This window comes from Podarcis liolepis (genome assembly GCF_965112155.1).
Source record: "Podarcis liolepis genome assembly, chromosome: 1".
NCBI classification, from domain to species: domain Eukaryota; kingdom Metazoa; phylum Chordata; class Lepidosauria; order Squamata; family Lacertidae; genus Podarcis; species Podarcis liolepis.
In genome coordinates, this window is record NC_139554.1 from 194,549 (window position 1) to 218,786 (window position 24,238).

Sequence of the window (24,238 nt, forward strand, 5' to 3'; positions counted from 1 at the left end):
CTGAGGTGGAGGGAGACAATATTACAGATGGCAGGCGGAACACTTGATACTGGGGAGAATAGCTTCATGGATGCACAGGAAACAAGTGATGCTCCAGAAACCTGCTAAAGGGCTGGAAACTACAAGTAGGAATCAGCTGAAGGGCATGACTCATGGTTTCAGTTGTCTCTACACAAATGCACAGAGTATGGGAAACAAGCAAGACAAATTGGAGCTCTTAATACAGGGTGGCAAATATGACCTAATAGGCATTACGGAAACCTGGTGGTATGAGACTTGTGTCTGGAATGTAGAAATTGAGGGGTATAATCTGTTCAAAGGGAATAGACTAAACAGGGAAGATTATATGTAATGGTTGTGTACACTTGTGAAGAGATCCATGACCTGGAGCATGGAATGCAGATTGAGAGCATACTGTATGTGTAAAAACTGTAGGTGACCTTACTGTGTGTGTCTGCCATAGACCTCCAAGCCAGACTAAAGACTTCATAGAACAGGTTACAGAAGATTCAAAAAGGAGAAATATAGCAGTCATGGGAGACTTCAACTTCTCTGATATCTGTTGGAAGTCAAACTCTGCCAAGAATGCTTACTAAGGTCCAACAAATTCCTCCATTGCCTCACTGACCATTTCTTTTCCCAGAAGGTAGAAGAAGCAACAAGGGGATCATCTATTTTGGACTTTGTCCTCACCAATAGGAAAGAACTAACCGACAGAGTGGAAGTTACAGGTAGGTAGCCATGTTGGTCTGCCGTAGTCGAAACAAAATAAAAAAATTCCTTCCATGTAGCACCTTAGAGACCAAGTTTGTTATTGGTGGAAGTACTGGGAATCTGGGCTCATCACCTCCTGGCAAATAGAAGGGGAAGAAATGGAGGCAGTGAGAGATTTTACTTTCTTGGGCTCCATGATCACTGCAGATGGTGACAGCAGTCACGAAATTAAAAGACGCCTGCTTCTTGGGAGAAAGGTGATGGCAAACCTCCTAGACAGCATCTTAAAAAGTAGAGACATCACCTTGCCAACAAAGGTCCGTATAGTTAAAGCCATGGTTTTCCCAGTAGTGATGTATGGAAGTGAGAGCTGGACCATAAAGAAGGCTGATCGCCGAAGAATTGATGCTTTTGAATTATGGTGCTGGAGGAGACTCTGGAGAGTCCCATGGACTGCAAGAAGATCCAACCCATCCATTCTGAAGGAAATCAGCCCTGAGTGCTCACTGGAAGGACAGATCCTGAAGCTGAAGCTCCAAGACTTTGGCCTCCTCATGAGAAGAGAAGACTCCCTGGAAAAGCCCCTGATGTTGGGAAAGATGGAGGGCGCAAGGAGAAGGGGACGACAGAGGACGAGATGGTGGAACAGTGTTCTCGAAGCTACAAACATGAGTCTGACCAAACTGCGGGAGGCAGTGGAAGACAGGAGTGCCTGGCGTGCTCTGGTCCATGGGATCACGAAGAGTTGGACATGACTAAATGACTAAACAACAACACTGGGAATCTTGGGAGGAAGTGATCATGTCCTCTTGGGTTTCATGATAGAGAGGCATGAGAAAGCTGAGAATGGTTGGACATGCACTCTGGACTTTAAGAAGATGCTGTTGGGAGACAGAGGGAAGGTGGAACTGTTCAACACCAACTTTGCCTCTGTATTCCCCGGAAAGGAAAACAATGCTCAGGTGTGCCTAGATGAGCCCCCCCACACCCCACAGCTCTTTGAAGACTTCTGCACTTAGATGTTGGATGATGGGAAGGCCAGGTGGGCTAAGACTGCCCCCCAAACCCCCCAGCGCAAAGGCTAGGTCTGGGCCTAGCACATGGTGGTGGTGGGTGCTAATGCCCCCCACCTTGTTCCTTCCAAAGAGGGATCGACTGCCAGATGTTTGCATTATGACTAGGAGGCGTCAAGCCATTAGCACAACACGTTCCACTCTCCTCAGGAACATTGATGCTGCTATCCTGCTCTGCCTCCAATGCATTAATTTTCCTGCTGCCAAATGATGGATTTCGTATATTACCGTGTGCAGTGTGCTGTCATTATAACCCTCCTGAAGGTGATCTGCCATTTCATTTCTAATCCAAACCCCCTCACATCAAGGCCAAGAGCGGCTGTTGAGCAGGGGCGCAATGGGACGTGCTGCCCTGCCCTGCCATTGCTGCTGCAGCCACTGCTGGAGAAGCGGTTCCAGCATCAGGACCCACTTCGGGTGAGAACTTGGGCAGTCAGCAAAATTGCCAAGATCGCACCTGAAATTGGTGCTGACTCTGGCGCCGCTTCTCTGCCAGTGGCGGAGGTTGTGGGGCACCCACAGGGGTTTCTGCCTTGGGGACTTCTGTTGCCTGAGGCGGCAGCATCACCCTGTCTAATGGCTGGGCCGGCCCCGTTACTGAGAAACTTCCCCTTCTGCATTTTTCACTTGGCAAGTGCAGACGGGTGGCTGAGTTTGGGGCTGCATTCTGCTCCCCACACCTTCCCCTCTCAGCTGGAGGTGGGAGGGGGCAGCTAGCCAAGCAGGATGGGACCAGGAGAAAGTCCACATGGAGCAAGAAATGAACAGGCCTTTTGAGGGAAGCCGCTGGCTCTCCTGGTGCCTCTGACAGATCACAGCTGACCCCACTCCTTTTTTTTTTTATAAAATTTTTATTGGTTTTACAACGTTTTAAAAAGACAAACAAACAATGAAAATGACAAACAAACACGCATAGTTTCGTACATATTTTCTTATAAACCTCTTTTCTTGGACTTCCCCATACCCCCCCTCTCTGCATCCCAATGTCCATACTTCAACTAGCAACTCCCAATTATTGCTTTCAAGTCTCTGTCAACTTAGTTCTTTTCTATCTTCTAACCATATATCCCTGTACCCCCTTGTTTCTGACAACCACGACATTTTTAACATTCATTAAGTTTATAATAGTCCTTCAGATAACTTTTAAATTTTCTCCAGTCTTCTTCCACCGTCTCTTTTCGTTGGTCACGGATTCTGCCTGTCATCTCGGCCAATGTCATATAGTCCATCACTTTCATCTGCCATTCTTCCAGAGTGGGTAAATCTTGTGTCTTCCAATACTTTGCGATGAGTATTCTTGCCGCTGTTGTAGCATACATAAAAAAAGTTCTATCCTTCTTTGTCACCAATTGGCCGACAATGCCCAGAAGAAAGGCCTCTGGCTTTTTGGGAAAGGTACATTTAAGTACCTTTTTCATTTCATTATAGATCATTTCCCAGAAGGCCTTAATCTTCGGGCAAGTCCACCAAAGGTGATAAAAGGTACCTTCAGTCTCTTTACACTTCCAACATTTATTATCAGGCAAATGATAGATTTTTGCCAGCTTGACTGGGGTCATGTACCACCTGTATACCATTTTCATAATGTTTTCCTGGGCTACAACAGAGCAGGAGGATGGACCACGTGGCAAGGCCTGGCTCTGGGGTAGCGGTTGCCCATCCTGTAGGAGAGCCAGGGTGGGATGCTGAGGAGGGAGCAGATGTGGGCACCAGGGCCAGCCAGGGGCATGGAGAAAGAAGGGGCCACACTGGCGCCAGGAGTGCCAAGGCTGTTGGGGGCAGGAGCGAGGGTGGAGATGTGGCTGGGCTAGGCACCCACGCTGTGTGGGGCAGCCCAGAGCCCCCCCTTCCGCCATGAGGCCCTTGGTGGCAGCCCCCCTTGGGGACCCTCTACCCCCCCCCACCCTCAGCATCGAAGCACATCGACATGACAGACTACCCCATTCCCCTCTGGCTTAATAGCATCCCATCAAAATGCATCTTCCAACCTTAAAGAAAACTTCTTCTGTGTGAAAGATTTGTTTTGCTTCATTTCCTTTGCAATTTCATTAATGTTTAATAAAAATAGATTATGAAAAATGTTTGGAATGGTAATCTTCCCGAAATGATTATGTCTGTGGAGGTGGATCAGGTGCTCAAGGTAAAGGGAACGGATCTTCGCTGCCGTCTGTGGGAGTTGGGGGGGGGGTGTAATTTATTTCCCGAGGGTTTGCTGATTTATTGATTGGCAATGGAAGCTCAGCTTAGAAGTATTTACTCAAATCTAATGCTCACTGTTTTTGGCCAGATTATGTTGCAAAAATTAAGGTGCACATTAGATTTGATGGCACATTTACATTCGCCAGCAAATACTTTTTTGGGTTTCAAGGTTCTGAAAATTGAGGTGCACATTAGATTCGACGGCGCCTGAGATTCGAGTAAATGCGGTAATTCTCCAGATGTTGAGTGGCCAGTGAAGGAAGTGGCTCCTTCCTCTGGAACAAGGGAGATCTTTGGAGATTTCCAGAGAGGGGGCCTGAGACCCCCGAGGAGGTGGGAGCTGCTGCTCATTTGGCGCTCTTCTCCCCAGGTGGAGGCAGCCACGCTTCTGAGCGCCAGTGGCTGGAAACCCCCCAAGGGAAGAGCTGCTCTTGGGCTCAGATTCTGGTTCCCCACAAGTGTCTCCTTGGCCACCGAGAGAAAGTGGTGCTGGACTAGATGGGTTTAGCCACACCTCTGTTTGCCCTGCACTTTACTGCTGAATTGGAGCAAGTGTCAGTTGGATTTTCTCTGGATTGACTTATTGCTCTGATTTCTTGCTTAAGAGTGGGGAAAGTGGTGAGGCAAAAGAAAAGAGCTTGGCTCCTGCTTTCTAGGTACAGCGCAAGTTTGTATGAGCCCTGAATCAGATCAAGCGTCAACCAGGTTTTCTGTGGATTGACATTTGTTCTGATTAAGCAGTAAACAGTGTGTTTTACTGGGGAAAAGGCCGGACAAAAGAAAAGCCTCTTGGACCCTAGAAATCAGGGGAGAAAGGGATGTGTGGTGAAGCCCTATGGCCTCCCTTGATCTGTGAATGCAGCTGTCCAGTCTAGCCTTTGAATGTTTCTTCCCTGCTGTCCCTCCTCTGCAATTTTGTGATGAGGATCCCCCCTCCCCCAGCCTGGCCAATCCTCTTTCCCCCCTTAAATAAGGAATATTTTGCCCAGACAGTGGAGGCAGGAAAAGGCCTCAAATACCTGCTCAGTTTGGACAGATTAACTTTATAAAGTTCAGTTCTGTGTTATGACCAGTAGAGGCAGGGATCAATACTCAATGATCAGAAGGAGCCAACGTTTTGTATTTGGGTTTTTCCTCTGCTGGTGAGGTTAATGCCCCCAGAAAGATTAAATATGAAGTGCTTTCTTCACCCTCAGCAATGATCTACAGTTTATTAACTTCTACTGGGCTGGGAATTATCTTCTCATAGACCAATTTATGTTCTCCCGTTGACTCTCACTTTGCCATAAATATATACAAACATCTCTTCATTTTAATAGGTTGACATTTCAAGCTGCTTAAGAGTATATCTGAGAGCCCTTCTGCTCCGAGGGTCTCCTGGATGCGAAGAAGCAGCCACTCCGAGTCCCAGTGCCACAAGGCCGTCATTTGTGGGCCCAGAAACCCCTCACCCTCTTGGCAAGTCACAGAGCGCAGGCACCCCGGACGTCTCTCAGAGGTTCGGCCAGCACAGCCATCTTTCCTCTCCTGTATGCAAGTCTCTCATTTTGTGCCCCACTTTCCAGGCAACACTTTGGAATGGGAAGCGAAACTCCTCTGTGGAAGCTGGATGGAAACAGACGTACAATTCTAGATCTGCAGAACATGCATTATGTCTGAAAACCAGATTTCAGTATCTCTAAATTTCAGAAGTTTCCAAGCTCTGACAGTTTGAAAAAGGGATTCGTTAATTTTTAACTTTATTTCCAGAGTGAACATTTGTTTGGTCTCTAGCAGGAGCCCCAGAAAGACAAGCCCTAGGGGGACAGATTTGGAGAAAGAGAGATTTGGCCTGAGGAAAAATCTGGAAGGGAAGGAGGAGGAGGGAGTACCTTCTGTCCTTTTCCAAGAGGCATGAGGCAGGTATCTTTCCGCCCGTGGTTCTTCCTCCCCAAGAGCTGGGCACTGGTGACCCACAGACATCCCTTCTGGGGCAGGCCCTCCTCTCCATCCCTATCTGAGCTGTGTGGGTCGCTCCTGGCAGAGGACAATTGCTGAGCTGAAAAAACCTGCTGGTGTGTGGAAATCCAGACAGCAGCCAAAGGAGAGGTTTGCCCTGATGGCCCAACGTGGGAGGGGGGGCGGGGCTGAGCCTGGAAATCCTGAGAGCAGTTTTGTGATTTTTAAATTGCTGACTGTGGCTGATGAGAGGGGGGGGGGGAAGAGACTCTCCTCTGCCTCTCTTTTGTGGGGCTGGGGAGGGTGTTAAATTGGCTCCAGAAGAGAGCAGTTCTTGTGGTGGGGGGACCCCCACCTGCCCCTGTGGCAAGGCTTCTCCTTGTATTCTCATTCTCCCCACAAGCCAGCAGCCACAGGGCAGCCCACCCACAGCCCAGGGTACCAGGGAGATGCAGAAAGCGGTTGCTAAGCAACAGAAGGAGGAGGAGGAACTTCAGTATTTTGGAGCTCCTCTTGCAGCCAATGGCAGGATCTGCTTGTGTCAGGCCTTCCTTTCACCATTCAGGCAGCAGCAGCAACAGCAGCAGCAGCAGCAGCAGCAGCAGCAGCAGCAGCAGGAGATACCAAGTGAATCTGGACAAGCAGGGGGGTTGGGTCATCAAGATGCTACAATGGGGGGTGGGCAGCAGTTGTGGCAAAGGTTCACAGAGACTTCTTGACCCTCCCTCCTTATGAGTTGTGTCTCTGCAGGGATGGGAGGGACTTGCTACTGGTGGCTCCTTGCCCAGGATGAGGGGTACAGTAGCAACTCTACTGAGGTGCCAAAATGCAACAAGAAGGTGCTGGTACTCAGTTCCTGTGCGTTCCAGCTGTAAAAAGCCCTATAATAGAATCTTAGAGTTGGAAGGAACCCCCGAGGGTCATCTAGTCCAACCCCCTGCAATGCAGGAATCTCAACTCAAGCATCCCTGACAGGTCACCAACCTCTGCTTAAAAACCTTCAAAGAAGGAGAGTCCACCACCTCTCGTGGGAGTCTGTTCCACTGCCAAACAGCTCTTACTGTCCGAAAGTTTTTCCGAATGTTTAGTCAGATCTCATTTTTTGTAACTTGAAGCCACTGGATCGAGTCCTACCCAAAAGAGCAGGAGAAAACAAGCATGCTCCCTCTTTCCTGTGACAGCCCTTGAGATATTGGAAGAGGGCTCTCATATCTCCTCTTTTCCAGGCTAAACATACCAGTCTCCTTCAAGCACTCCTCACAAGGCTTAGTTTCCGACCCTGGATCATCTTGGTTGTCCTCCTCTGCACACATTCCAGCTTGTCTTAAATTGTGGTGCCCAGAAATGGACACAGTATTCCAGATGTGGTCTGACCAAGGCAGAATAGTGTGGGACTTCAGCTTCTCTTGATATGGACACTAGACTTCTGTTGTTGCAACCTAGAATAGCATTAGCTTTTTTTGCTGCCGCTGCATCATATTGTTGACTCATGTTCAGCTTGTGATCCACCAAGACCCCTAGATCCCTTTCACCTGTACTGCTAGGAAGCCAGGTGCCCTTCATCCTATATTTGTGCTTCTGGTTCTTCCTGCCCAAGTTCAGAACCTGACATTTGTCACTATGGAAATTCATTTTGTTAGCTTGTGCCCAATTCTCCAGTCTGTTAAGGTAACTTTGAATTCTGGCTCTGTCTTCTGTGACATTAGCTACCCATCTGCAAATTTGATGAGCATCCCCTCAATTCATTCATCCAAGTCATTTATAAAGATGTTGAACAACAACGGACCCAGGACAGAACCCTGTGGCACCCCACTTGCCACTTTTTTCCAGGATGTTGAGGAACCATTAATGAGTCCTCTTTGGGTTCGGTCAGTCAACCAGCTACAAATCCACCTAACAGTTACCGGTACCTCCTTCAACCCACATTTTACCAGCTTCCTCACAAGAATATCATGGGGGACTTTGTCAAAAGCCTAAATGAAATCAAGAGACACTATGTCCACAGTATTTCCCCGATCCACCAAGTTTGCAGTTCCATCAAAAAAGGAAATCAGATTGGTCTGCCATGACTTATTTTTGAGAAACCTATGCTGGGTGTTAGTAATCACAGCATCCTTTTCTAAATGCTCACAGACTGACGGTTGAATTATCTGTTCTAGGACCTTCCCTGGTGTCAGTGTCAAGCTCACCGGTTGGTAGTTACCTGGGTCTTCCTCCCCCCCCCTTTGAAGACAGGGACAGCATTTGCCCACCTGCCGTTTGTAGGGACCTCCCCTGTTTTCCAAGAATTCTCAAAGATCATAGACAAAGACTCTGAAATTACATCCTTTAGTACCCCTGGATGCAGCTCATCAGGCCCTGGAGATCTGAATTCATTTAAAGTATCCAGGTGTTCCCTTACTGCCTCTTTTCCTATCTTGGGCTGCAGCTCCCTCCTTATGTCACTTATTCTGTTATCACCATGTTGGGCATCACTTTCCTTTTGGGTGAAGAAAGAGGCAAAGTAGATGTTGAACAGTTCCGCCTTTTCTCTGTAACCCAATAGCATTTCTCCATCTTCCCCAGATAGGAGAGTCATCTTCAAATATCTGAAGGGCTGTCACATGGAAAAGGGAGAAACATTCATAAGGACAAAGTGCTACAGGCCACGCCCAATCCCTGGGGAGCCGTAGCAAGAGTCCAGGCGTTCCAGATGCTCACCAGCACAAACTAATGCCTTTCTGAAGTATGGTTTATTTTACATATATTTACACCTGCAGCCTTCAACGGAGAGGGTGCAGAATAGTTTGCCCCTAGAATGTCTCTCATTGCCCCTCTCATAACTTCAGGAAGCAGCCAATCTTGCGCCCCCCCCCCCAGCCAGCGCCCCATGGAGTTCTCCCCACTTTCTCCTTCTTGTTCCCTGAACACCTTGCCAAAAACCTCTGCGTAAAAGGACCACTTTTTTCTGTGTGATATCACGTCCACGTTGCCTGGCAACAGCCCCCTTGGTTACTGGCAGGGCCTTTTGTCTTGTGGATGGCTTTCGTGTTGGGTTAATGGCAGGTCCCTCCTCTCCCTCTGCCCATCAGAACTGCAAGCGCATCCTGCCAGCTCACTTTAATTCTCAAAGCCTAAATCTGGCACCCAGGGATCCAGGGGATCCCTGCCCCCCCAACCCACAACAATATGAAGATCCTGCTGGGTCAGGCCAATGGCTCGTCTGCTGCAGCATCCAGTTCTCACCTGCCAGCTGTATACCCTTTATGGGAAACCCACAGGCAGGATTCAACCCCAGGAGTGTTCTCCTCTCCAGTGCTTTCCAGTAACTGGCACAGGAAGCCTCTCCTGCCTCCAACTGCAGAGTCGAGCCGTCCTGGTTTGGAGCCACCAAGAGCCCTCTTCTCCTCCTGGAAGGGAAGAGTTCCTAGAACAGGGGATCCAGCCGCCCAGCGGGGTGTGTGTGTGTGTGTGTGTGTGTGTGTGTGTGTGTGTGTCTCCCTCCTGCCCAGCTTTGCCTCCCTCCCAGAGTTTTTCTCCCGGCTGGCTCTGCTTCCCGAAATGACTCTGTCGCTAGTGCAATCCATTCATCCCTTAACGAGGTCCAGACTAATTTATCTGACAACAATAAAAAAGAAGCCGCTACAACAAGGAGGACACTGGAAGCCTCTTAGCAGTGACGGTGCTAATGAAGCCTTAAAATGAAGGGCGAGATTAATTCCCCAAACTCCTTTGAGTCCTTGTGAAGTAACTCTGGCAGGAGGCGGCAGAAACAGAGGCCAAATGGGGACATGATGCGGGGGGGGGGGAGAGCAACCCTTCCTGCGAAGGGTGTGCGTTTGTGTGGGTGCTCACCCTCCATGTGAGGCTTGGGAAGGACAGGAATGAAATGCGCATTTGGATGGGGACAAGACTTCCCTTCTGGACACCTGGAAGGGCAGAGCATATGGAGGTGGGTGTGAGGTGCAGAAGCCCTTCTAAAGCCATCCAGGTTGTTGGCCATTCCTGCCTCCTGCAGGAGTGAGTTCCATAGGTTAACTCTGTGATGTTTGAAGAAGCACTACTCTCTGCATAAAGCAGCTCTCAGAGTTCCTCTGGCACCTGCTGCCACTTCATTTTCTATTTGAGCAGCCTCCTTTTGCAACTGCCTTCAGCAGACAAGAATAATCTCATGTCCCAGAGGTGGATTTAGGGGAGTGTGGTTGTTTCACCAGCACTGGCTGCTGCCATGTCTGTCGCTGCAACAGTGACTTAGAACAGAATGTGAGAGACAGGCGGCCCTGAAATCTGGCCTCGCTCAAGGTGCCACTTCAGTCTGAAGGCCCAAGTCTGCCACAGTCACAACCCTTTTATGGGCAGCACAGGGTTGTCCTCACGTCTCCCAGGCGTCACCTCTGGAAAGAGGCAGTGACACCTCGGCCTCCTTGGCTGGTGGGAGCCCAGAGGCAATTTCCCTCCACTCACCTTCGATTCCGCTGCCTCCGCTTCACCTTGTGGGAAATTCCTTGTGACACTTCCATGCAGATGCTGTTATGGAGAAAGTCATTCAGCCCAGGGACTAATCACATTTGCAGAAGGGAATAACGGATTGTGGAAAGGAACTGATGGGCTGGTGAATCTGGGTGCCAGGACTGATCCTGAGCTTTTGCCTTTCACCAACCTGCATCCCTCCAGAATGGATGGGAAGAGATTTGCACCTGGATAAGAGAACAATGGCTCAGCCCATTAGCTGACTTCTCTAGAGACAAATGAATTCTGTCCATCTAGCTGTCTTTCTCCACATGAAAATGGTGAAGGAGAGGGCAGAACAGACTCAATGCTTGCTCTCTCTCTCTCTCTCTCTCTCTCTCTGATGGGGACGCTGCTGAGGAAGGGAGTTCCACAGTTTAACTATGTTTTGTGTATCTGAAGAAGTGTGCATGCACACGAAAGCTCATACCAAGAACTAACTTAGTTGGTCTTTAAGGTGCTACTGGAAGGAATTTTTTTATTTTGACTATGTTTTGCATGAAGAAGAACTTCCTTTTATCTGCTCTGAATCTTCTAGCCTTCTACTTCATTGGATGCCCATGAGTTCTGGTGCAATGAGAGAAAGAGAAAAACTTTTCTCTGTCCACTTTCTCTGTTAAGATGAGCAGACTCTGAAGATCAAGCCTGTCAGTTAACCTATCCGGTTAGATTGAGCATATTAAGTTTGGTTGATCAGTGTTGGGTTGCTTATTAATAAAATTTATCTTCTCAATTACTACACTGAATCTGGATTTTCAGGTTGAAGACAACACATGGTATCAGGAGTGAAGTACATTGTAGGAAAGCAGTGTGGAAGAGTTGAGGGCTCCACATCCATCATCTCTCTCCCATGAGGCAGCAGTGTGGAAGAGTGGAGAGTTGAAAGCAGCCAGTTTGTTCCTTTCAGTGCTTTCCCCTTCCCACTGCTGTCAAAGAGCAGCAAAAGTGTGAGTAAAGCAGGGATGGAGGGACACTGAGGAATTGTTTTTCTTAAAGAAAATCTATTTTAACAAGAAGAAATAGAGGGGTGGGTACAACACAGAAGTCCACACCAAAAATCTAACACAACAGAACCTTTCCAAACTCTCTTCTCCCTGTGCTCAAACCTTATTTTAAACAGCCTCTTCCCCCTCTCATGTCACCCCTGTGGGAATGTTCAGGATGCAGGAGAGGATATATTGTTTGATTATATGCTTTCTAACTTGTGTTAACAAGTTCCACAATTGTTAACACAGTGGATGCATTTGCTCAGGCTCGCTAAAGCCTCTATAATAAGTTTCATTTGTAATTTCCCCTTTAGTCCCTCATAATAAAGATAAGACATGACACAGTCTTCTGTAAAAGTATAAAAAGAGTTTACTCACACATTCTGTTCACAATTGGATCCCAGAAGGCAGACTTAAGTTACAAAAGTCATATACACCTGGAAACTATCCCACAAGGAGACAGTCCCTTTGTCCTCTCTTGGCTGCAAGCCAAGAGGGCATCTTAGGCTAAGCAGATGTTGCTTCTTCGACGAAAGTAATCAGAGAGAGAGACATGGTGGCCAGTCCTATGCTTTTGTTACCTGCACAGGTGAGGTCACACCCACCTCTAGTCACATGCAGAGGAAGTCTGTTCCAGCGTAGGAGAAACAGGAAGTTTCGACTGGCGGGTCCAGACATCTCCTTTTATGTCCACTCTAGGGATGTTGTACTTGACTGCTCTTGTGTTTCACATCCCACAACTCCAGCTCACTCTACTCAAACCCCAGCCATTATTTAAAACTGTCATTTTCCCCCCTCTCAGTGTTGCTCCATCACTGCTTTCATCAAACCTCCACAGTTGTTTTAAAAATGCTTTTTTCCTCTTTATCCCCCGTCATGTCTTTTCTCTTTTGCTCCTCTTCCACCATGACTTCAAAATGTATATGGCTATCAAAATATCCAGGCAAAAAATAAATATTCCTGCCCATGGCTTTAGCTGGCTCCCATATGCCGCATCTTCCACAGAGCAGAGTCCCTGGAGAGCAGAGTCCTTGCTCCCCTTGATCTGAAGTCCTGCCCAGCGCAATCCTTTCACTGCCAGCTTTTCTTTCTTGGAAAGAAGTGCTCGTCCTGTACACCGTTTGACAAAAGCGGCCTCAGCCTCTCCTGGGCTTCACAAAAATGCATTAATTGCCGCCATAATGATGTCTGTTGCTCACAACTTAATCACTATCCAACCTGTAGGGCAACCTTTCTTGTGCACCACGTTTCATATAATTGGTATTTATAATGAAACTGCTTTAGCCTTGCCAAAGCAAAGCAAACAAACAGAGAGAGCGATTTGCCATTCCTTTCAAAACATTCCTCGTTCACATTACAGTTATGCAGATTAATTTGCTGTTTGCTTTGTTATAGTCATAATCTTCCCAATTATCAGATTTCCAGACTGCTGTGTGGAAAATTCAAACTGATATATACCGGGTTTATTAGGAATTGTGGCTGGCGCTGATTCAGACCGGAGACAATCATGTTCTGGTGGCAGAATTAAAGCGAAATAGATCAGAGGAAGAGAAGGGTGGTCCCTTTTTGCTCTTTGGACTATTTACAAGGCAACTGATCTGCATTTGGTGCTCTATAGTTCATGCGAAGCTCCTTCTCTGGGTCTCAGCCTGGCAGCATTGATCCCTCTCTCGCTCCAGCTAAGCAGCCCAGACAGAGGCACCCAAGAAGCCCTTCGCTCTCTGCAATGTCCTTTGTTCCAGATATTCTGCTTTTTTCTTCATGTGTATCATATTGATACTTCTCGTCTGCCTCTCTCGGCTTATATTATCAGTTTAAGAAAGCTAATTGAATCCTCTTGTTAGGAAGACTCCTCGTGTCATAAAATTATTTCACATGGCATTTAAAGAGCTTAATAACTTGGCGAAGGAAGGGGGTGCAGTTGAACAAAGCTACTCGGGGGGAAAACTAATTAAGACGTGGAAGCTTCCCTGCCACGGAGCGCCAAGACGCCAGCATGATAAATAGTTGACCCTCCGTGACTAATAATCAGAAGAAGAAAAACTTACTCCATTCAAACCAAAGCTGGATCTGGAACTGTGAAACGGGGACGGGGGGTTTGAGTTGTGTGCTGACGTCCCCAGAGGGAACGGGCCTCATCTCCGCGGGAAGGAGTCTGCCCTGCGAGCAGAAGGCCCCAGGGAAGGCTGGGAATCTGAGACCCTGGAGAGTCAGGGCTGCCAGTCAGTGTAGGCAGTTCTGAGCTAGGCAGACCAATGCTCAGACTCAGGATAAGGCAGCTTCCTGGGTTGCTTGAAACTGGAGGGAATGAAAAGAGGCAGAGACGGGTGAGCCCCCTGAGGCCAGCACCAGAAGAGACTGGCACAGGGTGGATCAGGCCCAAGCGGGGGCAGCACCCTCTTCTCACAGGGGCCAGCCAGATGCCCCAACTGGGAGCCCCACAAGGAGCACCTGAGAGCAACAGCAGAAAATCTCCCCCAATCAGCTTTGTTTTAATCTGAGTAGAATCTTCCCCGGGACGGCCCCTCAGGGCGGGAGTCTTCTCACAGTGACAGCTGCCCGCTGGCATTTGGCCCCCTCCTTTGGGCTCCTGCAAGGGATGAGGGTCTCGTTCTTCCCGCGTTACCTACCTTTACCCTTTTCCCGCAAGTGGAGCGGGAGGAAAGGCCTTTTCCACAAAGCCCAGATGGGAAACAGACTCCATGGGACATGGAGGGAGCAGCCATTGCAGTGAGAGATGTGTACACTGAGCAAAATTAAATTAACTCGGAAGAAATGAGCTGAGGCAACACTTGAATAAAATTGAAGTGCAAAAAAAATCAAAATCAAATGTGTTCTGATCTTTCAGTAATATAGGTTGAAATGTCAAACAATTTCAGATCTCCTCTTTATCTAAATCTCTCTTTGGCACATTGTAGCGACTGGGAAAATATCTTGCAAGAATCAACATAAGTTGAACATATGATGATGATTTCCTTCTAAAGCACCTAAATTTTACTAAACGCTGTTCAAAGATCAAAGCCAGTCCCTTCCTGCAGATTTAGACTGCAACAGGCACAGCACAAAAGGAGAAAGGAAAGGGGAGGGAAGAAGAGGGAGCCAAGCCCCATTGCCATTGTTGGTGGAAGATGTGCCTTTTACCAGTTGCTCCTGGTGTGAAGCTATGAGTGTTCCTGGACTGGAAGAGCTGGACCAGAGCAGTTCAGGCCCGGGTGACTTCACAGCTGGATCACTGCAAGGTGCTCTTTGTGGGGCTTCCTCAGAAACTGTGGTTGGTGCAGAACGCTGCAGCACAGTTGCTGACAGGAGTGAGGACACCTCTCCTCAGAGACTGGTTGTCAATTTGTTACTGGGCCAAGTTTGAGATGTTATTGTTGGTATATAAACCTCTATTGTTGGTATATAAACCTGAGAGCCAGTGTGGTGTAGTGGTTAATAGCGGTAGTCACGTAATCTGGGAAACCGGGTTCGCTTCCCCGCTCCTCCACATGCAGCTGCTGGGTGACCTTGGGCCAGTCACACTTCTGTGAAGTCTCTCAGCCCCACTCACCTCACAGAGTGTTTGTTGTGGGGGAGGAAGGGAAAGGAGAATGTTAGCCGCTTTGAGACTCCTGAAGGGGAGTGAAAGGCGGGATATCAAATCCAAACTCTTCTCTTCTTCTCTTCTAAATAGTCTCAGACCTATCACCCACCCATAATAATAATAATAATAATAATAATAATAATAATAATAAATGATGGAAGAAGTTAGGGTTGGATTTATTGTTGCCATGGCAATCAACAAAATAGTAACATAAGAACTTAAGATGAGTCTGCTGGATCAGGCCAAAGGAGCCCATCTAGTCCAGCATCCTGTTCTCACAGGGCCAACCAGGTAGCTCAGTAGGAAACTCTCCCCTCTTGTGGTTTCCAGCAACTGGTCTTCAGAAGCATTGCTGCCTCCAGCAGTGGAGGAAGAGCAGAGCCACCCTGGCCAGGAGCCATCGAGAGCCCTCTCCTCCTGCAGGGATTCATCTAAAGTTCTTTTTAAGCCATCCAAGTTGGTGGCCAACTCTGCCTCCTGCGAGAGCGAGTTCCGTAGGTTAGCTGCAATGCGTGAAGGACTTTCTATTATCTGTCCTGAATCTCCCAACATTCAGCTTCATTGAAATGTTTTTGCAGGAGATGCTTGGTGGGGGATGGCATTAGGGAGGGTAGCCTCCCCCCCCCCGAATAAACGGAGGCACACACACACACACGAAAAGATCTTTTAAACACCCAAAGCTCATGTGGGGCCAGCTGTTGACTAAGAGCCCATCATTTCCCCACGATTAGTCTGAGGACATGTGACTGATTGGGACTGACATTCCTCACGCTGACGTGGTGCTGTCCAGGTGAGATCTGCCTGTCTAGCTGCTCCGGAGGCCTGTCTCAAACCTCCATCTTCGCCATGGCTGCTCATCTCCAGAGCTTCAGCTGAGCGCCAGCCATATAATCACATTCTCAGCGCTGCTCCCTGCCTCTCCCTCAAGGGCGGCCAGGCCCAGGGCTGGTGCCTGAGCTTCTGGGTTGCCCACGGTGTCCCTGCAAGGACGGAGGCAGCAGCCAGAGAAGACAGCTGGCAAGGAGGACCACAGAGACCCTGAGGCAACCAGGCTCCCAGCATCACAAGCCCACGGCTGCTGGAGGTGTGAAGTTAGGAGGGTCACCCAGGTGTCCCCCCTGCGCTGCCGGCACAGGGATCCAACGGCTGCAGCATCTCCGATGGAGGTCATCTGGCCTCTGCTTCCAAGGATGGAGGCAGGAGGGCTCAGAGGGCTGGGCCAGGGGCCTGTTCTTATTTTCCCTGTGCTGTGGGCAAATAGCTGGATCCGCTGCCTTGTTCTTCGGGTCTGGGCCAGCTCTGTTTCATAGAACCGTCTGTGGCTCCAGGGAGGTGGGGGCAAAGGAACGGCTGTGGAGCCAGCAACATAGTCATCACAGACCAGTGGATTCATACAATAGAGGAGATTCTAATCCAGCATTCGGAATCACTTTATGAGGGTGAGAGCACTTTGTCAGTGGAACAGACTCCTTGGAAGGTCATAGAATCATAGAGTTGGAAGGGACCCCAAGGGTCATCTATCCCAACCCCTCAATGCAGGAATCTCAGCTAAAGCTCAAGCTCAAGTTAAGGAGAGTCCACAATCTCCCAAGGGAGAGTCTTCCACTGTGGAACAGGTGGTGGACTCGCCTTCCTTGGAGGTTTTTAAGCAGAGGTTGGATGGCCATCTGTCATGGATGCTTGAGCTGTGGTGCCTCTATTGCAAGTGGTTGGACTAGATGACCCACGCGGTCCCTTCCAACTCTTCCTCCTTCCAGTGCAAATCCTGGTAAGCCTGGAGAGCCTTGCAAGGCGGCAGAAGCAGGAGAGCCTCGTCTCCAGTGCTGCGAATGGAGAAGCCCCCCAAGGAGACGCGGCAGGTGCCTTCCTTCATCGACCTCCCTGGGATCGCTTGCCAGGATCTGGCCACAGATTCAGCCCTCCGAGGTCAACCTACGAACATCTCAAGACAGTCCTGCTGAATGAAATACGTGTGGGAAATTATTTTAGAGAGAGAGAGAGAGAGAGAGAGAGAGAGAGCACTTTAAGTCTTTTTTTCTTGCTGAAACCTCTCTCTCTCACACACAAAGAATGTACATCAGCACTTTTAACCAGAGGTTCTAAGGAAGCAGCATCTTAAACAAGAAATATCTTGGGAAAATATTCTTTTTTAAACCCAAAGAGAGCAGCTTAGGATGGAGGTGAACACTCCTTGTTTGCAGGAAGATCTGCAGGCTGTAAGAGGAGACGGCACTTGCTTTGGGAACATGATTTCTGGGTTTGCTAAGATCCTTTTGCTCCTTTGGTTGGAGATGCTCTTTCAAGGCTCATTCTCATGTTCCCACCCTCTGGACCTCTTGAGGAGGGGGCACACAAAGAAGATGAACTTGGGTAGGTTCACATGGAAAGAGGTGATCCTTGAGGTATTGCAGTCCGGAGCCCTTTAAGGCTTTGTAGGTCAGAACCAGCACTTTGAATGGGGCCCAGAAACTAATTGGCAGCCTTCGTGAGAATCTCCTTATCACAAAAGAGGGTGTCATTCATTCTCCATCTAAATTGACCAGTTATTGTGAGTTTCATCTCCATCTTCACGGCGTTATGGTCGGAGCAAGTTTTTGGGCAGATTTCCACTTTCTTAATCTTTGGCGCCATTCCACTAGTAACCCAGATTTGATCGATTCTGGTCCAGGTCATCATTGCTTGGGAGAAAAAGGTTCCCTCTCTCTCCAGAGGGTTCCTTGTTCTCCAAATGTCTATCAAGTCCATGTTTTCGGTCATTTCAAAAAAAGTCTTAGGGAGTCTCCCTTCTTTGGTGACTGTTAGTCTTTGTGCCTTGTCCATATTGGTGGAGACCACGCCATTCATGTCTCCCATGATTATCATGTTGTAATCCAGATAATCCATCAACGTTTCATGAAGTCTCTTAAAGAAGTCGGATTTGCCTTCATTTGGTGCATAAATTCCAACAACTAAAAATTTTTCTCCTTGTACTTGTATCTCCACAGCCAGATATCTTCCTTGTTCATCTTTGAATATCATTTTTGGAGCCCATTTCTCCTTCACATATATTACAACTCCTCTCTTCTTAACTTTGTCTGATGAAATAAATTCTTGTCCTAGCCTTTTATTTGTAAGTAATCTCCTGTGGGCTCTGGTTATATGAGTTTCTTGTAAACATATCAGGTCCAGTTGTTCTCTATTTAATACATGAAATACTTGTCTTCTCTTCAAAGGCCCATTGAGCCCATTACAATTCCAACTAAGGAATTGCAGAGCCATCTTGCTATTTTTCTAAGGCTCCTCCAACAGCTCCCAGTTGTTGCTCTTCTTCTGATGGTAGTGGTTTTTGTCCAAACGAGAGATTCAGGATGTCCAGCGCTCTCCTCTGTTCTGCAAGTGCGTCCACAGTCCCCTTCTGTAGATCCTCCTGGTATCTTGCCAAAAATTTGTCTTTATCTTGAATTGTCTTTATTTTCACCTTGTTTGCCTTGTAATCAAATGACAGCCCTTGTGGGAATTCCCACCTGAAGCGGATAGAGTTTTTCTTTAATAAAAGGGCTAAGTCCTTGTAGAAGTTTCTTAAGTCCAGAATGTATTTTGGGATGTCTTTGAAGATCTGTACAGCTGAATTTCCAATTTGCAAGGCCTTTTCAAAGTGTAGTCCCAATATTTTGTCTCTTTCCTCCTTGGATCTGAGTGTGATCAAACAGTCTCTCGGTGTCTTTCTGTTTTGCTTTTTGCCTAATCTAAAGGCAGTCGTAATTTTAAATTCGTCTTCCTGAAGGTCCCAACAGTCCACAAACTCCCGTGTCAAGTATTCCACAAGGTTGTCTCCTTCGTTCTCCGGAATCAGTCTTATTTTTAAATTTCTCTCTTTCCTCTGTAACTCCCACAAGGCCAAAGTTGCATCATGCTCATAGACCTTCTTGGCGATCGGCTCTAATTTCTCCTGTGTCTCTCCCGCAGTAGCTTTGGCATCTTCCGCAATTTGGCGCGTAGTGGCGTTTTCCTCCACCAATTTATTTATAGATTCTGTATTCTGGTTTAATCTTGCTGAAATTTCTGTTAGTTTTAGTGTATTCTCTGAAGTCTGTTTTGTCAGAGACTCCAGAGTTTGGTTTATCTTGAGCAGGGCATCTGTCACAGCTTCCATGGAGACGGCTGCTCCTTTGTCTTGTCCTGTTGTTCCTGTTGATCCTACTGTTGCGCCTGAAATTGAGCCTCTTTTCTTTACCTGTAGCTGCTGCAGCTGTTGTTGTTGTTGCTTGGTCTTGGCTCTTGTGACTATCTCTTCTTGTGCGCCACTCATGTCAAGGTCAGTTCCCACGGGATTTATTCTCCCTTGGAAAATTCCACTGTCTTAGGCCGTGCCGGACTTCACTTTGTCCTCTAGAGGGAGCAAATCAAAATGGCCATAGAGCAAAGTTTCCAAGTATAGAAACAAAGGAGACTGTCCAGAATGTAAAAAGGCAGATTAACACAGTCAAAGTCAGTGTTACTAAAAACTTGTTACTTCAGGTTGCCACAGTTGCCCAATTTATGCTACTTCTTCTTGTATTGTACAGTAGCCAAGCACTGTGGAAACTTTGTATCAAGGTGTCACTTCACAGGGAGAAGTCAGTTCAGTGTGCTAAAAAGGCAGACCGTTTCATTTTCAGATAGATGAGACAGCAGAGGTTTTTTTACTTCCAACAGATCATGCAGTTATTGTTCAAATTCACCTCCCCTCTGCCCTGCTAGCTAGAGGGGAGATCAAAGGGTCTAAATGTCCGGTTAAGCTGATCAAAGAGCAGGTTTAAACGGATGCAGGCTTAGCGCTCCGTTGCTTTCACTTTCATGCAGTCGGGGGGAGGCAGACTTCCTTTGTTTAGATCTCCCCCGTTTTTAGCCCAATTTTTAAAATTTAAAAAGTCCCGATTATATTTCAGCTCTTACTCACGGGGATTCAGTCCAAATTTTCTTTTCAGGAAGGAATCGGCGCTCTCCGCTTATGGCGACGCGGCTTCACTTCGCAGGCTGGGTAGCGACTCTCAGCACCGCGCTCACTCCCGATGTCGATCCGTAGCCTTTAAAAAGGCTCTTTCACGGTACCGGGGGGCGCAAAGGTGCCCACCGAGTCTCCTTGTTCTCAGGCTTCAGCGCCTGGGATTTTAGGGGTCCCCCGCTTGCCGTAGCGGGTGAGACCCGAACTTGCGAAGCAGTCCTTCTCCGGAGCTCGGAGCTAGGACCGCCATTAAGCGCTGGCACCGACCGGAAGTCCCGAATCAACCCTGGCGATCAATGGGGTGACAGATGTCGCAGCCAGATCGCCCTCACATCCGTCTTGCTCTGGTGAGCAATCTGGCCACTGAGTTCTGCACCAGCTGAAGTTTCTGAACCGTATTAGCAACTAGACCCTGAACCAAAAAGATGGCTGGGGTGATAAAGACTAATTTGCAGCCCTAAGCACCCTCACCTACAGTCCATTTTAAGGCCATGGACCCTTCCTTTGCTCAGCAGCAGGGATGGGGCCAGGATCAGGCCTTGCACCTTTAGTTATGTGCTGCTGGTGACTCCTCCCATGGTCACCTGAAAGGTGGGAATGGCTCTGGACTGACCTTGCCCACCCCACCCACCCCTCACACACAGAGCAAGGTTTTTCTTTGAAGGGGGTCAGACTGGGGATGAGAAACCACTTGAAGATACCCCAAGAAAGAGCACCCAAGAACAAAAATATACAAGACAAAGAACCCAAACTCCAGGTTGCCTCTGTTCAAAGAGGAGCTCTTTGCTTTCTGCTTCCTCTGCTTTACTCCCAGAGATATTTGGGGATGGGGCCCTTTCCACCTGCCTCTCCTAATCCCCTTCCTCCCCTCCTGCCCTCTCCTCCTTGGGCTGATGCCCCTTTCCTTTGCTTTCTCCTGGTGCTTCTGCTCCTGAACCTCCCAAGGACTGAGGAACTCCTCCTCCTCCTCCTCCTCCTCCACCTTCAACAACGATTCATTGACACCCGTAACTTCCAGCTTGTCTGACTTTTCAGTGCAGACTTTAAGAGCACTGGATGGGGGCCTTCTGCGATGAAAAGAGCCGGTTAATGAACCAGGCTTGCACTAATCACCCTGAGAGTTGCGAGGCGAGAGACGTTTGCCATGAAGCGGTGCCTCTGTCCTCCTTGCAAGATGAGGCATTGTGATTCATCTCACAGATTCAATTTTCAACATTAATGTGTCTGAATTTGTCAAATTCCCTTTTATATGACATGGTAGACTAGGCGAGAATTAATGTTAATGGCTCTGGAACAGATAGAACTTACGACATGCCCCGCAATCTGCTTGGGCCCCACTGAGAACAGAAAGGAGCTTTTCAGTGCAGATCCTGGGGCGTTTTTGAGGGCGTTTAGTGGGGGAGTTCAAGGGGGAGGCTCAGAGTTCTGTCTCTTGGTGGGCAAAGGAGCAGAGACATGAGGGCAAGGGAGTGGAGGCAGTGACCTGCTGGTTGTCTTGCTGGAAGAGAAGGGGCAGCAACTTGAGGCCTGCCTAGCCACACCTCAAGTAACAGGACCACGTGCAGAGTTACTTGATAGAGCCAAGTTGGCTGAGACTGAGCACCAAGAGAGATGGGGTGCCCCCAGGGTGGAGAAAGATTGCCCACTGCAAGAGTCTAACCTCTGAAGGAATGTGATGCACAAAAGGAGGATAGTCACAAACCACACTTTGCCATCAGAGTTGCAAAATCGCTTCATGCTCTGGCCTTGGACACTGATTCTGGGCCAGAGGAGCTAGGACCTCAGAAGACACAAAAGTGTCTTGATCTAACCCCATCAGATCCAAGGCTACTGACCATGGATGGATATGCTGATGATAATGTACTTGCTACCTTCCGTGGAGATAACTTTGGAGAAAGGGAATTGCAGTCCAGAGATGACAAGCTAGGAGGAAGAAGGAGGAAGTACTCAAACCATAAGTTTCTGATCTTTATAACTTATTCCAACAATATCAAAATAAGCCACAAGCAACATTTCATCTCAAATGAGGGGTCTGGAAACCAAGTCTGATGAGGAAAGGTTGAGGGAGTTTGGTGGGTTTAGCTTGGAGAAGAGGAGACTGAGAGGAGAGCCGTCTTCCAATATCTTAAGGGGTTCTCATCCTGCATATTAGCTGTTGCCCTGCATGGTGGTGGTGGTGGTGGTGGTGGGGTCAGTCAGAGGAAAGGGGTCTCTTTTTTCTCTGCACAGTTGCTGACATCCTTTGGGATCAGTGGGATCCATACAGAACAGAACATCCGGGTCTCCTGCTTGCCCAAATGCCAGGCAGTGTGAGTCTTCTTGTTCACAGTGTGACCTTCCTAGGTGCTCCTGGCATCAGGAAGCCTCAAGTCTCAGGCCCTGGAAACACTGAAGGGTGGGGATGGACTGAGGGGGCCTCTTCCAGTAGTTGGGGGTGACACTGCAGTGTGTGGGGTTGGACTGGATGACCCTTGGGGTCCGTTCCATCTCCACAGTTCCTGAGCAATTTCTGCCTCCCTTTACTGAACCATCTCAGACCATCAGCCATCCGTGCAGAAACCCACCAACTGGCTCCTTGTTGACTTTAACAATCTTCTGAGCAATTTTCATAAATGAGCTTGGCCAATATTTGTGGGGCTGAGGAGGCAGCAGAGCTAATAGGAATGGAAGGAGCGTCACTAGGGGGGACCACCCAGGCGATGCGCAGCCTCGGAAGCGGCATTTTGGGGAAGTTTGAGACTAATGTGTCTTGTCACCAGTGTCTTGTCTGTTAAATGTTAAGTCCTACATGTGTTTTCTCAGCGTGTGCCAGGAGACTCCGTGGGGTGGGGAGGGGCAGGGGGTGGGCTTCTGCCAAGCGACTCACGCCAGCAGCTCACCTCCGTTGCCCCTGCGGTTGCTCTTCAAGGCAAATGGACCAGGCAGCTCCAGAGCAACCCGCCTTTCTTCCCATAGTTCTGGGATAGGAAGATGTGCCTTGGAGATGCGCTGGCGAGAAAAGGAGCCACAGGGCGTAGGAATACTTGCCAGAGCGACCCTTGGGCAGAGTTCCCCTCAGTTGGAGGAGCGCTCTGTGTACTACATGCCCTGTGCTGCTCCCTCTAAGCTGGTTGCTGCCCTTCAGTGCATAGACTCCTAGATTTGAAAGGGGTCCCAAGGGTCATCTAGTCCAACCCCCTGCAATGTAGGAATCACAGCTCAAGAATCCCTGACAGAGGCCCTCAACCTCTGCTTCAAACCACCAAGGAAGAAAACCACCTTTCACGGTCACCCATTCCTCTGTTGAAGAGTCCTTACCCTCAGAATGTTCTTCCTAAGGTTTAATGCTAAGTCCCTTTGCCACAGCTGGTCAGTCTCCCGCTGGTCCAGGGGAAGAGGAAAGGGAATTTTGCCATTTGCCTCATACTGAGTATGAGGTGCAGAAATCACGGACTGTCTGGGCTTGTTTGCATCTGGGATTGGCATGCAAGCCGCCAGCTTCATTGCTCTGGTGGATCCTCTGCCCGGGACAGTCAGGGGCAGCAGTCCTTTCAGGGGTCTCTCAGTGGTTTCTCATATCGTCAGTCAAAGGAGCGTCAGAACATCAGAAGAGCCTGCTGGATCAGACCAGAGGGGGCCCATCTCGTTCAACATCCAGGTCTCACAGGGGCCGACCAGATGCCCCCCCCCGGGAAACTTGCAAGCAGGATCCAAGCGCAGGAGCAACTCTCTCCTCCTGTGGTTTCCAGCACCTGGGATTTGGAAGCATGGCTGCCTCCAGCTGTGGAGGAAAAGAAGAAGAAGAAGAAGAGTTTGGATTTGATATCTCGCCTTTCACTCCCCTTCAGGAGTCTCAAAGCGGCCAACATTCTCCTTTCCCTTCCTCCCCCACAACAAACACTCTGTGAGGTGAGTGGGGCTGAGAGACTTCACAGAAGTGTGACTGGCCCAAGGTCACCCAGCAGCTGCATGTGGAGGAGCGGAGACGCGAACCCGGTTACCCAGATTACGTGACTACCGCTCTTAACCACTACACCACACTGGCTCTCATAGCCCTTGTGGCTAGGAGCCATAAAATGGCCCAATCCTGCCATCCAAGTTGGGGGCCATCACTGTCTCCTGGGAGGGTGAGTTCCAGAGTTTCACTGAAGGAGTTCTTTCTTTTATCCGTCCCAAATTATCTGACATTCAGCTTCATTCAATGTCCTCCAGTTCTGGTATTATGACAGAGGGAGAAACCTCTCTCTCTCCACTTTCTCCAGGCAAGTCATCATTTTATAAACTTTCTGCTCTGCAGATGGGCTTATTCCTCTTC